General features: G+C 37.8%; 1 protein-coding gene and 1 pseudogene across 2 annotated transcripts in view; one reads left to right on the forward strand and one right to left on the reverse strand.

Annotated features, from left to right (window-relative positions):
• Nucleotides 1–16,485, forward strand: part of LOC108526186 (polypeptide N-acetylgalactosaminyltransferase-like 6) — a 555,870-nt gene that overhangs the window by 109,220 nt on the left and 430,165 nt on the right. The gene's annotated exons all lie outside the window — the stretch shown is intronic.
• Nucleotides 12,772–13,227, reverse strand: LOC108526190 (cytochrome c oxidase subunit 6B1 pseudogene; annotated as a pseudogene). The gene has a single exon (XR_001884458.1). The product of XR_001884458.1 is annotated as a cytochrome c oxidase subunit 6B1 pseudogene (transcript).

Consider the following 16,485-nt stretch of genomic DNA (forward strand, 5'->3'; position numbering starts at 1 on the left):
TGTTGACCAACATTTTTTTAAAGGCTTACTGGAATTATATCTCAGTAGCCATTTGCAACTCTTCTTCTTTTAGCTACCAGGACAGTATTAGGTCTTCTTTGCTTTGTGCATGCGTGGTTTTTTTAAGTTGTTCTTACTCTTGTTTTATAAAATTTTCAAAATAACAATAACTTAAGAGTTAGCTTTTTCAAATTTACTTTAATGAATGCTTATCTAGTTTATCCAATCACAGAAACAGGATATTACTATAAGATACTTGAAGAAGGTTATTTAACTAGGATTTTTTTCTAAAGTAAATACAACAAAATTATTGGTTGAAAATAACTCTTACTTACTGAATATCTCTGAGCCAGAAATGATTGTAGATGCTCTGGACGTAGCAGTAGAAAAAAATAGGCAAAATGGTCCCTGCTCTGGCCTCCGGGAATGAAAAAGCTAAACACATAAATTGGTTAAAAAAAATATACACCCCCCCCCAACCACACACACACAGAGTCTGTCCAATGGTGATGACTACTATAAAAATAAATAAATAAATCAGGAAAGGAACATAAAGATTTCTGAAGGACCAGAGAGGAGTAAGTGCAATTTCACATAGGATGGAGCATGAGAGATTTGCTAAAAAAGTGACATTTGTGCAAAAACGTTATGAGGTAAGGGAGCTAGTTAGAGGGAAAATGCGAAAACTTGGTGGTGAGAGAGTGCTTGACACATTCAAGGAAGACCAATGAGACCTGGGTGGAATGATGGACTACTTAGAATATTTATATAAAAGGGATAAGATCATGTAAAGACTTTTGGGCCACAGAGCACATTGTAATATAATTATCTGTATCTGCCCTTTTCTTTTTGACTCTGAGTTCTGGAAAACCACGATCAGGTGCTATTCATCTTTGAGCCACCAAGGCACAGCACATTCCTGTCACATGGAAGGTATTCTGTTGGCTTGAAGTGAGATTTGGATCTCAAAAGGTCCAATTCTCCTTGTTCATCAGAACATGACTAGAAGACAGAGTGGCACCCATCTCTACAGACTCTGGTTTATTGGATGGCGACATTGTATAAATTTCCTGTGGCTTTTGTAGCAACTATAACAAATTAGGTGGCTTGTAACAACAAGTCAGGTTGCACCCATACTTGGGAGGAGACGATTACACAAAGAATGAACACCAGGAGGTGGAAATAACGAGCTCCACCTGTAGTCTCTCCAGCACACACTGTATCTTAGAAGTTGGAAAGCTCCCTGGGCACTTATCCCAGCCTAGTGGGTTAGGGATGGTTTCCTAGAAGACATCAAAGATATGTGAATGAAATGCAGCAAGACAACTAAGATTTAGCTAAGCAAAAGAAAAACAAGGCAGAGAAGAAAGCTGGAGCAAATGTATTCATGCACAAACAGGAGCATGTGCATAGAGCTCCTGGTAAAGGTGAGCAGGGGCTCAGGCAGAAGCCAGGAATCAGGTACTGGAGAGCCAGAGAGGATGTTCAAGAACTCAAATGCCTAGAAGGATTTTGCCTAAGGATGTGGCAGTGCCTGAGATGTGTTTTTTAGATAGAAATTCTGATTAAAATATTAAAAGGGATTCCTTTGTAAAACCTAGAGGCAGTAACAGTAGTTAGGAAGATAATTCAGTGATCCAGTCAAAGATAATGGCCTGAATTAAGACAAGGGAAGTAGAAACTAGGAAGGAGAAGAGAGTGGAAAAACCTTGGGGAACCATAAGAGCAGATCGGTTATTCATTAGACTTAGAGTTTGGGGAAAAACTAGGTGTCTAAGACATCCTGCTCAGATTTCTGTCTTGTATACAGAATGAATTAAAGAGGCGACCTTACTTAGACTTTGAATAACTTTTATTTTATATATTTCATTTATACTATTTTAAGTGACTACATCTTCATGGTAGAATTGTTTTCTGGGATTATGATAAGGGAAAAATCAATTTTCTAGCAATCTTTAATTTGAAACTTCAGTTGCCAACACAGAAAACACCTATTTTAAAAATTAATATGAAAGAAGCGTTTTGTTTTTCTTCATATTGATGATAATAAGTAACTAGGGGAAAATTCTGAGCTACTTTTACTGAAAAGAAATATTTCTTATAGAGATGTGATCATAATAAATAATTAGATGAACAGAAATATAAAAGTATTTCTTACATAACTTTGATAAAACACACTTCCAGCATTTATGTGGCCAAAGATACTTCCTTAAATTCATTATTTAAATTTTCAAATTTTAATTATGAGGTATCTGAAATTTTACAAAGATATTATCACTGACACATATGTGCACATAACTAAGATTAAATAGATTTTAACCCTATGCCTTATTTACTTCACATCATTCCGTTATTGAAAGACATAAAACATTACATTTATCTCAACCTTCTCATCCCTCCTCAATTCCTCACTCCCTAGACTTAAGTTTTAACTTATACACTTAAATTGCTGCAAATCATACCTACTTATTTTTATATACTTTTATCAAACATGTATTTATTTCATCAGTTATCTATATTGCAGTTTCAGTTTTCAAATGACAAATAGTGTGACGACGTACTTGTTATTTGGCAACGCAATTTTTCACTGAACGTATATGTAAATTTCTTTTACATTCCGTGTTGTTTCATGCAGATTCCAATTCAGAAGCCTATTGTATGTGCTCTCCACACTGATTTATTCATTAGGTACAGCGCTTGTCTTTTCTACTGTTTTTCTAATGTGTCTTTGTACATGTCTCTTTATGTATTAATGTATTAGAATTCCAACTGCTACTTATGGAATTTTTAGATTATGGAGTATATACACCTTCAACGTTGCTAGGAATCCAGAACACATTCCCTGGCTTCCATGGACACAAATCAGTTCCCATCTCCCGTCTCTTCACAAACATTTGTTATTAAAAAACATAATAAAAGCATTACTATCTGATGGATATGAAAGATCAGATAACTATTTTCATAATTTGTATTTACTTTGCGACACATTACTCCAAACATTATTTAAAGTGCTTCTTGTGGCCGGGCGCGGTGGCTCAAGCCTGTAATCCCAGCACTTTGGGAGGCCGAGACGGGCGGATCACGAGGTCAGGAGATCGAGACCATCCTGGCTAACACGGTGAAATCCCGTCTCTACTAAAAAATACAAAAAAAAACTAGCCGGGCGAGGTGGCGGGCGCCTGTAGTCCCAGCTACTGGGGAGGCTGAGGCAGGAGAATGGCGTAAACCCGGGAGGCGGAGCTTGCAGTGAGCTGAGATCCGGCCACTGCACTCCAGCCCGGGCGACAGAGCGAGACTCCGTCTCAAAAAAAAAATAAATAAATACAAATAATAAAATAAAGTACTTCTTGTCTTTTGGTTTCTTACTCTGTGAAATTCATGTCTGTATATTTGCTTATATTTCCGTTGAGATATATGTTTTCCTTCCTGATTTGCAAGTTATTTTATTTTCTGGATACTAACTCTCCTTAGTTTTAGCTTTTACACATAGCTTCTACTTTTTCATATGTTTAACTTTTGTTTATGACATTCAGATAGATAGATAGATAGATAGATAGATAGATAGATAGATAGATAGATAGATTTTGTGTGTGTGTGTGACAGAGTCTCGCTCTGTGGCCCAGGCTGGAGTGCAGTGGCACCAGCTTGGCTCACTGCAAGCTCCGCCTCCCGGGTTCACGCCATTCTCCTGCCTCAGCCTCCCAAGTGGCTGGGAGTACAGGCGCCCACCACCACGCCCAGATAATTTTTTGTATTTTAGTAGAGACAGGGTTTCACCGTGTTAGCCGGGATGGTCTCCATTTCCTGACCTCGTGATCTGCCCGCCTCGGCCTCCCAAAGTGCTGGGATTACAGGCTTGAGCTTGAGCCACCACGCCCGGCCCATTTTGCTATTTTAATCCCCTCTTAAAGATCTCCTTTGTTGATGTTGTTAAAATGGTCCTCGTATTTCTTTTAGAATGTTTAGTTTATTTTAACCTATGCGTAATTATTTTCTGTTGAGCATTAAGGGGTCGTAATTTTTTTCTTTGTACAACAGCTACCTGCTTCAGCACAATTCATGAAACAGTGCTGACATTTCCACGGAAGTAGGAAAAGTGTCTAGTATTTTTACTCTATTCCATTAAGAAAATTCCATGTTATTTTAAGAAATATGAGTTTATAATAAGGTGTTCTAATGGATAAGATATCTTCTTCAATGTATCTCAATGATTTGAAATTCTCTTGGGTGTTGTTGGTGTTTTACTTTTCTTTTATGTTTTAGAAGAAGAATCAGCTTGCTATATTTTAATAATAATATTCTGTAGATTGATGTTGGAATTATTTTGAATTTAGAATTTCCCTCCCGTTACAGAACTGAGTCTATGATTGAAAATACTATAGACTTTGTGTTTTTCAATATCATTTTACTATTATCTGGTATACCTTGATTGTATTATAATTAGAGTAACTATCGTGGTGTCTTCTATGATTTCTCTGTTCTCTCCCACCCTATACACATGCCACCAAAGTTCCTACACTATGTCACTAGGCTGTGCAGGATCTAGCCTTGGCACCCCTTTGTCCTCATTTCCTACCACTCTCTGTTCTGTCCTTTCTCTTGTTCTGCTCCAGCCACATGGGTCTTCTTGGTGGGGAATGTGAAAATCACATTCCTGTGTCAAGGACATTAAAATTTGTGATTCCCTTTGCTTGGAATACCACCCAGAATCTCCAGCTGATCCTTTGCTTGTGCATTCCACTACACTAAACCTGCAGCTGATCTTTGCATAGTTGTCTCTCTCATGTCATTCAGATCTCCACTCAAATGCCACTGTCACACAAAGTTCTTTGTTTACCTTTCTTTAGTTCCTTGCATTAACTTTGGACCTCACTCATCATTACCTATCTATTCTTTACATATACTTCTTTATTTCAGAAAAATTACCACTCGCTGAGTGCTTTTAGTTCATGATCATATTCCCAGTATTAAAAAGTGACTCAGTAGCCACTCAATAAATATTTGTTGAAAAACTGAAAGATGAAGAGTCTACTCTTAAGTGCCGTAAAATTATTTTAACTATGTTTTTTCAAATTATATCTTTAAATTGTTATTGGAGAATAAAAGCATAGGTGATATCTATAAAATAATATGTAAGAAGTGTTTAGTGCAAAATAGGTAGTGAAAATAATTTTATTTATTAACTCATGGAATCCTCATGACAACAATATAGTCACGATTATTATTACTTCTTCTTAAATGATGGAGAGTTTGAGGACACGGAGTTTAAAATTTTTCTTCTCATCACTCAACATTAACATTGGAGCCCCTTGGATGCAGTGGAACCACTGTGCTGTGACTCCAGTGCCTGGAGGCTAGAACACAGAAAGAGGGGTTTTAACCATGATCCCTGGTTTTCAGCTTAGGAAATAAAATTAAGAAACAGCTAGAAAATGTTAAGACTGGAAGGCTATCAAAAATAAATGAATCATGTTCATTGCTTATGTATGACAACTAGCTTTCCGATATCCTGCTAACTTTCTCTTTCATATTTAAATCGTACAAAGGAAGTCATGCACCTTATGACAACATTTTGGTCTATGACAGACCACATATACAACAGTGGGCCCATGAGATTATAATACCGTATTTTGCTTTCCTCTTTCTATGTTTAGATAGGTTTAGATAGACAAATAGCACTGTGCTCCGGTTGCCTACAGTATTCATTACAATAACGTGCTACACGCTTGTAGTCTAGGAGCAATAGGCTACACCATAGAGCCTATACCATCTGGGTTATTGTAAGCACACACTGTGATGTCACAGAAAAATGAAATCACCTAATGACACATTTCTCAGAATGTATTCCCATTAAGTGACACATGGCTGTAATATGAAAAATTATACTACCAATAAAATGCATCATTAATATACTTTACCTTTTATAATCACATATTTTTATGAAAAATTTACTATCACAAAATATCATTTGCCACTTCATTTTATTGTTATTACTATTATTTTTGAGATAAAGACTCTGCTCTGTCACCCAGGCTGGAGTGTAGTGGTACAATCAGGACTCACTGCAGCCCCCACCTCCCAGGTTCAAGCCATCCTCCCATCTTAGCCTCCCAAGTAGCTGGAACTAGAGGCCCACAACACCATGCCCAGCTGATTTTTTGCATTATTTTTTGTAGAGATGGGATATCTCTATATCGCTCAGTCTGGTCTTGAATTCCTGCCCTCAGGTGATCTTACTGCCTCAGCCTCCCAAAGTGCTGGGATTTCAGGCATGAGTCTCTATTTTATTTTATACATAAATGTCTTACAATAATTTAAACATTAAGATTCCCTCAAGAATATCTTGGTGATGTGAGCACAGGGGCCAACTAGAGTTGCCTGACACACCCCAGACCCCCATCCTGCCATCAACACAAAAACCCAAAGCAACAAACACACCACTGTATTTTACCTGGAGTGACTGAGGAAGTGCACTGGAGAGTACCCATATGGACCTGCACAACGGTGTGGCCTCAAGCAGCTAGCCAGCCCACTGTATTTTCACCTGCTTGCTCCTGGCCTGGTAGCCAATCTGGTCAGGTCCCACCTCACTGCAGAGAGTGCTGCACAACTGTCCAACCCCACTCCCTGGCTACCCTGCTAGAGGCATTCACAGGCACCCACCCCTGGCCTGAAAGGGGCCCTGCCTTCCTGGAGAGACTGCAGCAGCCACCCAGTCCCATGGCGTCTGTGCAAGCCAACACTCAGGCCAAGAGCAAATCCAGCAGCAGCCCCAACTCCCTGGGAAAGGTGAGACAGAGATGTCTGGTCCCACTGCACTTGCATTCACACCTGGCCCAACAGTCCGGTCATTGTCTGTCCCATGTCCCCAGAAAGTCTGTCACTGAGCTGCCAGCCCCACTGAATGCACCTGCACTTGGCCTGAAAGCTGGTTCAGAAGTGGCCCCCTGCTAGTTCCACTGCACCTGCCCTGAACATGCCTAACAGCCAGTGTGGCAGTGGCCAGCCTCCTGGATATACCACCACATACCTGCACCCAACCCTACAGCCAGTTGACTGGTAGACTCCACTTCCCAGGAGACCACATGGGACAGCCTGAGGGTCCTCAACACAAATACATGCCCAGCCCAACAATCAGCGTGGCACCTTCGTCTCCATCAAAACCACGCCAACATCTTCACAAACTCCTGTAACCTAGGCCACTTGGGTAATCGCAGACTGCACTGATGAAAATTACAGCTGAAGAAACTGCATGAAGACCATGCTACTGAATCCACCCAGAACCACAGCCTATGCACCACACTCAACAAACACCCTAGGACTCATCTACAAGAAAGAGTCTCAACAAACTAGACATAGGAAGTATTTAATTTAACACAATAAAAACCACATATGGCAAACCTACAGCTGACATTATACTGAATGGGGAAAAGCTAGCAGCTTTTTCTTTAAGACCAGGAACAGGGCCAGGCGCGGTGGCTCACACCTATAATCCCAGCACCTTGGGAGGCCGAGATGGGAGGATCACCTGAGGTCAGGATTTCAAGACCAGCATGGTCAACATAGTGACTACTAGTCTCTACTAGAAAATAAAAAATAACCAGGCGTGGTAGCGGGCTCCTATAGTCCCTGCTACTTGGGAGGCTGAGACGGAGAATTGTTTGAACCCAGGAGGCAAAGGTTGCAGTGAGCTGAGATTGTGCCACTGCACTCGGGCCTGGGCGACAGAGCGAGACTGTCTCAAAACAAACAAGCAAACAGACAGATCAGGAACAGGACAATTATATACACTTTCACCACTTTTATTCAGCATACAACTGAAAGTCCTAGTTACAGCAATTAGGTAAGAGAAGGAAATAAAAATCATCCAAATTGGATGTTGATGTTCTTGCTTATGTCTTTAGTGGGAATCTCTTGAGAAATGCACATCAGAGTAACCTGGTAGCTTCTCTGTTTCTCCCCAGAATGGCTTAGTAATGCCATTTGGTTTGAATTCCTAGTATATTCATAAAGAATTTCTCCAGTTCTGCCCGCAGGTGGCTATTCAAGTACACTTTGCCATTTAACAGTGCCTTACACTTTTATTTTATTAGTAGTATTATTTTGAGAGACAGGACCTCATTCTGTTGCCCAAGCTGGAGTGCAGTGGTGCAATCATGGCTCACTGAAGCCTTGAACTCCAGGCCTCAAGCAATCCTCTTGCTTCAACCTCCTGAAGTGCTTGGATTATAGGCATGAACCACTGCAACCAGCCCAGCTTTCACTCATAATATGGGTCTAGTCCAGCAGAATTTTACTGAGCACCCTGATTGCAGACCCATAGAAAAGTATTCCAGGACATTCCTGTTGACAATTCTACTCTGGATTAGTTGAAAATTTGTATTGATATGTGAAGTTATAGATTTAACATGTAGCAATCACTTTCCTGTTTACTAGTGTTCTAATGCTGATTTTTAAGTTAATTTTAAATTTCCAACTGTTAATGATTGAAAGTTCAATTGTAGATTAGTATTAAGACCAAGGACTATATCTATCACTGCTTTATATAAAAACAATCGCCAAAGATATTCTGATACTGTGTGGTTACTCAAATTTGAATATCAACTACATGTTATAACATGATAGTAAAGAGGATGAAAATTGTGCTTTATCCATTCCTGGTTACTTTTGAACTCTGTTCAATGTGTTTCAGCTGTCACTTGTTCACTGCATTATAAGAATAATTATTAAGAATGAAGCTGAAAAAACACACAGTTCATAAAACTAAAATCCTTATTTCACATTTGTATGTTGTGAGTTAATGAAATTTGTTTTCAAAAAAAGCTTGATTTCAGAAAAGTCTAATTACATTGGTATACTAAAAGTTATCAGCTTTATCATTATTTAACAGAAAGCGATAACTGATAGAACTGTTTATAATAATATAGAGTGATGTTTTTCATTTAATAAGTTTGTTGGAGAATAAGACAACATAGAAATATTCAGTGGGGGCTGCTTCCCTAGAGTTAAAGATATTTTTTGTGAGGGTGACTTTAAATAGTATTTTTGAAAAATATAGGTATAGGTGTGCAAACTATAACTGCATTCCAATAGCATAAATAGTATACACACATACTAATGGAGTACCTTTGATGGCATACATGTCCTAGTCTTTCAAGTCACTACTGGTTTGTCAAGGTTACTACAACAATTTTGAAGTCTGGCAAATGAAGTTACAATATATAACCTGGTACGCATCTTTTTATTCATAGTCAACAGCCAAAAAGTGAATTGTGCTTGATGGAAACCAAGGGTTGTAAAAAAATAAAATATTATTGACTCTGTTTGTTATCAACTGTGAACAGCTGAACAGAGAAGCTGGAGGCCGGTAGGCCCGCCAAGCACCTCTCTGAGACTGAAGCCATTTGGAGCCAGGTTGGAAGCAGCTGGAGGCTGAGGTGTCTTGTCTAGACAGCAGAGGCTCTGCATGGCTCTTGAAGAAATGGGCAAAGGACTTTATAGAGAGAAAGTCCTTCCAGAGTTCTTGGCATAAATTCATCAATCTATTTCCTTGGTGTATGTTACTATTAAAATGAGTAGAGAAACAAGACACAATAAATCAATGGGATGTTTAGAGAATGAAATAGAATGGTATACACATCTAAGTTTAGAACTTCAAGAAACCTTGGCGACATGCCCCAATTCCCTTATTTTATACATAGCAACACAAATGTCCAGAATAGATGAATAAATTGCATCTGATAACACAATTGGATCGCCAGGGATCTGGAATGTGTATCTAAATTGCTGGCATCCATATTCAATACCTTTTCCAGGTGTATTAAATCCTTGTGCTCAAAATGTGATCTGCAGAGCAGCCACATCAGTGTCTCCTGTGTGTTTGCTAGAAATTCAGAATCTCAGGCTCATTCACAGACCTATGAATTAGAATCTGCATCTTAGCAAGATTGCCTCTGTTTATGCTGTATTAAATTATTTAAAAGACTTATGAATGATAACTATGTTCTTGAGAGATAAAGGTGGAAATTGCATATGTGCAGTAGGAAAAAATCTTTAGATCATCCATGACTTATAATGTTTCGTTTATTACATTGCTAATGTCAGCCCCTTGTTTGATTTTAAATGAGTCCCTCTCTTAATACAGTAATTTGAGCTCATGGTAAAATAAGAATATTTCTGTTTTTTAATAAGTATAATTTTAAATTTATAGAAAGACCTGGCTGCTCTCAAAAATTTTAGTTTGAGCCATAAAATAAACAGATTTTCATGAAATGTTTTGTTAGCTTTCATATAGACAAATGAGTTTTAGTTTATTTTCTGTTGTTGTCTTTACTATTTTACAAACATAAATATTGAAATTACTCAAGTATCTATAAATGGGAAATAGTTACAAGCAAATTAATTGTTATTAACTGATTCAAAAAATATTAACGTTAGGCACTATGCTAGATATATAGTTTATTAGGGATTAATTTAGACTATTTCATTTTACCTAAAATTCTACAAAACAATTTGTGTCATATATTTACTTAACTAAGACAGTTAACAAATGATTATACTTGGAGACAAAATGCAAGCATTGTTTTAATTATTTTACAAATAGTTTTTTTCTCTTGTTATAATATTCGTTCAGGTTAACCAGCAGTAGTTACACGAATTATAAACATCAGATTTACTACGTCATCTCTCTATAAGCTACGATTCTAGAGGGAGTTTTCACTAATAGTTACTCAAGATTAGATAGCATTTAGAAAATTCAGTTAATATTCTTTTATTCAGACAATTTGGAAACACATCAAAGATTATTTATAGACTATAGTCTTTTTTCAATGTAGGGGTTTCAAATGTTATAAACACTAGGGAACTTTTTAAAATTTATATTTCTGAACTACAGGTTAAATTTTTTGGCTTCGTTAACCTATAAGAATCTACTTTTAACACATCTTCTGTTTATTTCTGTGTACTCTGAAGGTGGAGTCCCTTTGGGAAAAATAGGCTAGTGTGTCTCATATCAAGAGATGCTATGACTTCAGTTTCTTAAAAGCCTATTGGCAGACAAGGTAGATGAAACTGAGATTACAGCATTGCTCTTATCTGTGACGTATGATGTGAAATGCTGACAAATACATGTAAATATTTGGGGTACATTTCAAGAGCAATACTAAAATAATCTAGAGCAGCGAATGTACATTCACAGAAGAGTTGACACTAACGGTACATTCTCTTTTTGGTAAAACCAGGAAGTAAAAAGACCCTTCTTTTATGTATGCATGTATATCTATGTATGCATTTACCTATTTATCTTTGAGACAGGGTCTCACTCCCATCACGCAGGTTGCAGTGCAGTGGTGTGATCATGGTTCACTGCAGCCTCAATTTCCCAGACTCATGTGATTCTCTCACCTCAGCCTCCCAAGTACCTGGGACTGCAGGTGTGCACCAGCACGCCCAGCTAATTTTTTTGTATTTTTTTGTAGAGACAGGGTTTTATCGTGTTACCCAGGCTGATCTTCAACTCCTGGGTTCAAGAAATCCTCGTGTCTCAGCTTCCGTAAGTGTTAGGATTATAGGCATGAGCCACTGCACCCAACGAAGACCCTTCCTTTAGATTTTTCACTAACAAAGTGGTTCATTTAGGAACACTTAGAGTAAAAAGGCTAGAATACTACAGTTTCTGTTAATGTTTTCTTCCTATATTCCTGTTATATTAACCAATTTCTCTTTAAATCTGCTTGGTGGAAACTGAAAAACTGTGAAGTTGAAGTTTGACTTACTTTTCCCTTGCTGTCTCCACCTAACTTTTTTTTTTCTCCCCAAGAATGTCATGTCCCAATGATTCCAAATCCTAGAGAGTTCTCCTGACCCTTGGTTTCCCATTCCCATGAGAAAATGCTGCCATGTTCTCTCCTGCATGGGAGAGAAGCTCTATCACTTTTTTCTGCAGGATGTGAGATGCCAGTAGTAAGTACCCTAAGTTGCTTGGTCAGTGATGTGAGAAGTACTTCTGTACAGGTTCCAGTTAGATTTATAACCCCAAATTTTATTTTCGAAACCCTAATCAGGCCGATGAAAGGAAGAGGAGATATTTGGAAATGCATATCTTTGAAGTGTGATTTTCTCACTTTTTTTTTCTCACTTTTACAGCCATGTAAGCTGGCACCTAGAGTTGGCCCTGTATAACAATATAGTCAAGTGATAGATTAGTGATGCTACAGTGGAGTCACAGCAGAGAAAACCAGAGGATAGCACCCAACAGACTACCTGTAGCCTGATAAACTGAGTCTCCAGCCTTATTAGAAGAAACTAATAAGGTTACATTGACTCTGTTGACTGAAGAAACACACTGACTCTTTCTTTTTTGAGATGGGGTCTTAGTCTGTTGACCAGGCTGGAGTGCAGTGGCATGATCATAGTTCATTGTGCAGCCTTGATTGCCCAGCTCAAGCAATCCTCTCACCTCAGCCTCCAGAGTATCTGGGACCACAGGGACATGCCACCATGCCTAGCTAATTTTTTAAATTATTTGCAGAGATGAAGTCTCGCTATGTTGCCCAGGCTTCTATATTTTTGATAACACTTTTACCACATGCATCAATCTTCAGGAGAGCAAATATAAGTAAAATCCTGAATAAGTGTACCTCTGTAAATGATATGGTTCCACTAGCTTGAAAATTCCTGGGCAGGTGTGTAGATAAATTTTGTGACTAGCATTTTTGTTGCTTTCTTGTTTGGGTAGGTAAATAATGAAGATCTCTCTCTCTTTTTTTTTCCAATGAGTTTTTATTAGCAGGTAAGTCATGATTTAGGATCCCAGGGTGGGGATCACTGGGTACTAGGTCTCCCTTCACCATCCTGGGAGAAGGACAGAGGACAGAGGAGAGGGAGGTACAGCCAGTTCAGATCTTCCTGGGAAATGTGCCTCCAGCCCGTTGCTCCTCCCAGTCTGTGACCCAGGATGTGGGGCAGAGAGACTAGTACACATGCTGGTACCATTCGCACACAGAGACATTGCTGCCTTTAGCGGTCATTGCCTTCTAACAGCAGTGGAAGTCCAGGTAGGTCTGCCAGCAGTTCCTGGTTTGGTTCTGGTTGGGGAAGTGGCTGTCAAAAGGGGCAGTCTTGTAGTTCTTGATTTTGGTCTCAATGTCTTCTTCCGCCATGGTGCTGAATCCTAAAGGCACCCCAGATGCAGCTTGCAGCTCAGTGTCACCCTCAGCAAAGACACCAGAGTCGAACAGGAAGTGGAACTATGACCAGCCGCGAAGATCTCTTTTTTACCAATACCTAGTCAGGGTTAAAAATTTGGTGCCTTCATGCCAAAAGTGAGCTTCATGTCCCACAGTAAGTGAAACCATATTAGTGATATAAAAGTAGGATTTGGCATGACTAATCCTCAGAAAACATTCTATCTGTAGATAATTCAGCATTATTGAATAGAAAACTTAGACAAGAAATCACTTACTATCTCCAGGTTGAAATATCAGTTTCCTACATTAACAAGGAGCCTATTTTTTAATGAACAAAGTAATGTGCATACGAATATGGCTCATGGTGCTGTCATAATCAAATGTCCCTTTTGGTTCAAAAACTATCGTTTAATAGAAGTTTGAAGGCAAGCCAAGTACAATATAAATAGACCAAGTGGGTACAAAAACCTGTTCAGTACTTGGAAAAGGTATGTAACATCTGTTCAAAGTAGAAAGCACTGGTTCACTGGCCTAATTGGAGGTGTCCTAGAAGCTTTTTTTTTTTTTTTTTTTTTTCTTCTGCTTTAGCTGTTGATCCGGTTTTCCTCTCAGGTTGTTGTAATTAAGGAATGCATACTTCGTATGAATTTGATACAGATGAGGCTAAGAACATTTTTGTAAGATATGGATCATTTCCTTTTATGCCAAAAGAGGGAAATCTATACTGCTTCTAATATAATCAGTTAGTCTCTAGAGATTATTCTCAGATACAGTAATAAATCACTACGTGAAGCATCATTTATCCCTGCAAATTAACAGTACCATTCTTCCCATACAAGGGCTACTATAATCTAAACTTGTTGGAAACCATGACAAATTATATAAAAATGACCCAAGATATTCAAAAACCTATCATGGGATGAACAACGGATGTATATCAAAGCAGAACATATATTTAATTGATTTATTTTTAGAAATAGTTTATATTGATATGTTGTTCTTCACTTTTCCACCTCAGAAGAAAACATATTCAAATGGTGAAGAAAAATATACACTGAGCTTCTAATTTGTTAACACTGTTGAGGAGAATAATAAAAGTCTCTATGATTACATCATAGAGTAGATATTAGTTCAAGGCTAACAGAACATCTTTAAGTCCAATCTCTAGCAACGCCAAATGAAACCTTCCAGCTGAACCTGCAATATCACACTTCACAATACAGGTATCCAAGAAAAATGTGTTCTGGACTCATGTGCTTAGCTGTGGAGTAAGAAATTCTACTACTTCAGATACTGCTGGGTGGATGAATTCTCCTTCTCTATTATCTGTACTTCAGAGACAGACTTGAAAGAGAAGTAGGGAAACTTGCCTCAATTAAAACTTAACTATTTCTGTGGTAAGAATTTGGCTTTAGGGAAAGCAATTCACTGTTTGACATGAGTGCAATGAAATGACATTGAATTTTTAATAAGAATTACTATTGCTATTTTATTAATATTTTAGAATTACATCTCAGAAATTTTTCTTATTTTTCCAATTATGTAAGTCTATATGAAACAGCTGTGTATTCCTTAACAATTCTTAATTCATAGATAAAAAGTTATTCCAAAGGGCTATTGACTCCACGAAGCAATCAATTTCTAGAAAAGTATACAGCTTTGACTATAAAAGAGCACACAATTTACGAAGTTTGGTTTTTGTATGCACATGTGATATATGTACACAGAAATCATTCTTTTCCTTTATGTTTCTAGGCCTTTATTCTGAAAACTGGAGATTTCTGTGAAATCAAAAATCTTTGCTCTCTTATTCAGTCTCATCCCTTACGTTATTCAGCTGCCACAAAGCAGTTGAAATAGAATTACAGGATCAGCTTCTAGGTGAAAGAGTTTCACACCTTCTGATCAAAGAGTCTTCCAGAAAACTTGGTCAAATGAAGAATGGGTACACAGACAAATGAAAAGTAGTGAAGTAAATGGAGTTCTGCTTCTGTCCAATGAGAGTAGAAAGAGCCCTAATTTTAGTGTTTTAATTATTTTCTAATGAATAAACATGGAAAAATATTTAATATGGTTTTGAATGATAAAAAGGCTCAGTAATTATTAAACAACAATCTGTCTCTGAATCTGTAAATTAGATGCATTTTCGTGGCTAATACTGACAGGTTTTCTTTCAGATACTTGCATTGTTTCTCACTGTTCTGCCATGTGTTGTGTGTCTAGAAACCTAGTTATTTCCATAACAAAGGCTACTTTTTAGCTGTAGGCTTCAAAACACATCAAAGATGTTTAGGAACAGTTGGATTTTTTTCTGTTATTTAAGTTTTTGAAACTGCACATTTCTTTTCAATAGCTTGAAAAGGTTCACGCCGTACAAATTTAACATTTCCTGGGTCTTTTCCAATGCCTGCTTAGTCATTCCCCAGTCTCCAGCCCAAGGGAATGTTAAGTGTGAAACATCTCAGATTCTGCTCACCTCCTACCCCTGACAACACTTACCGAATACAGAATTTCTGTAGCCTCTGCCTCTTGTTTGAAGTTGTGACTCTTGATTCAACTTTTCTCCCACACTTGAATGCCAACATTATAGATCCCTGCCATTTCGTTGTGTAGCATTTCTGTTCAATGCCCCAACACCCATGAAATTATGATATAATATTGTGTGCATGGACGTCTAGGAAGCACCAGTGCAGATTTTTATCCAGTATGATACCATAAAGATTGCTTTGGAGTTTCCAGAAAACAATCATCTGTGTAACTGTGAATTAAAAACAATGTTGAATAAATATAACCTGCACATTCCATTATAACTTAATTTTAAAAGTGAAAACTGAATTGTGACTAAACTGAAGATAAGACACACTCTCCTAAAACCAATGTTTAGATTCGTGGGTTGGGAAATAGAAGTGAAATGGATAGCACAAATATTATTAACTCCAATCACCATGAAAGAAGTATTAGAATTTCCTATTTTGGAAAGCTAGGGCTATCCTCCTCTCTAATGAAAGTAGAGGAAAAAATAAAAGTTAAAACACCTTTGAAAATCCATGGCTTACGGGTGTGTAGGCTGCAGAAGTAGCAACTAAAATGTAAATTGATAGCATTTTTTTAATCAAGTTTTCACAACTTGGTTTTCATAAGGTTTACTGATTTATAATGATAAATTATTACCAAAGAAAGCTGCTATTTCACAATAGTAGGTGGTGGTAGGGAGGTATCTTAAGTTGACATTGATCTCAATCTCCTGAACTTTTTTTCTTTGCCTTCACCAGAAACTCAGATATTTAAAATGGAAAAA

This window comes from Rhinopithecus bieti, unplaced genomic scaffold, assembly GCF_001698545.2.
Source record: "Rhinopithecus bieti isolate Rb0 unplaced genomic scaffold, ASM169854v2 scaffold_2917, whole genome shotgun sequence".
Lineage (NCBI taxonomy): Eukaryota > Metazoa > Chordata > Mammalia > Primates > Cercopithecidae > Rhinopithecus > Rhinopithecus bieti.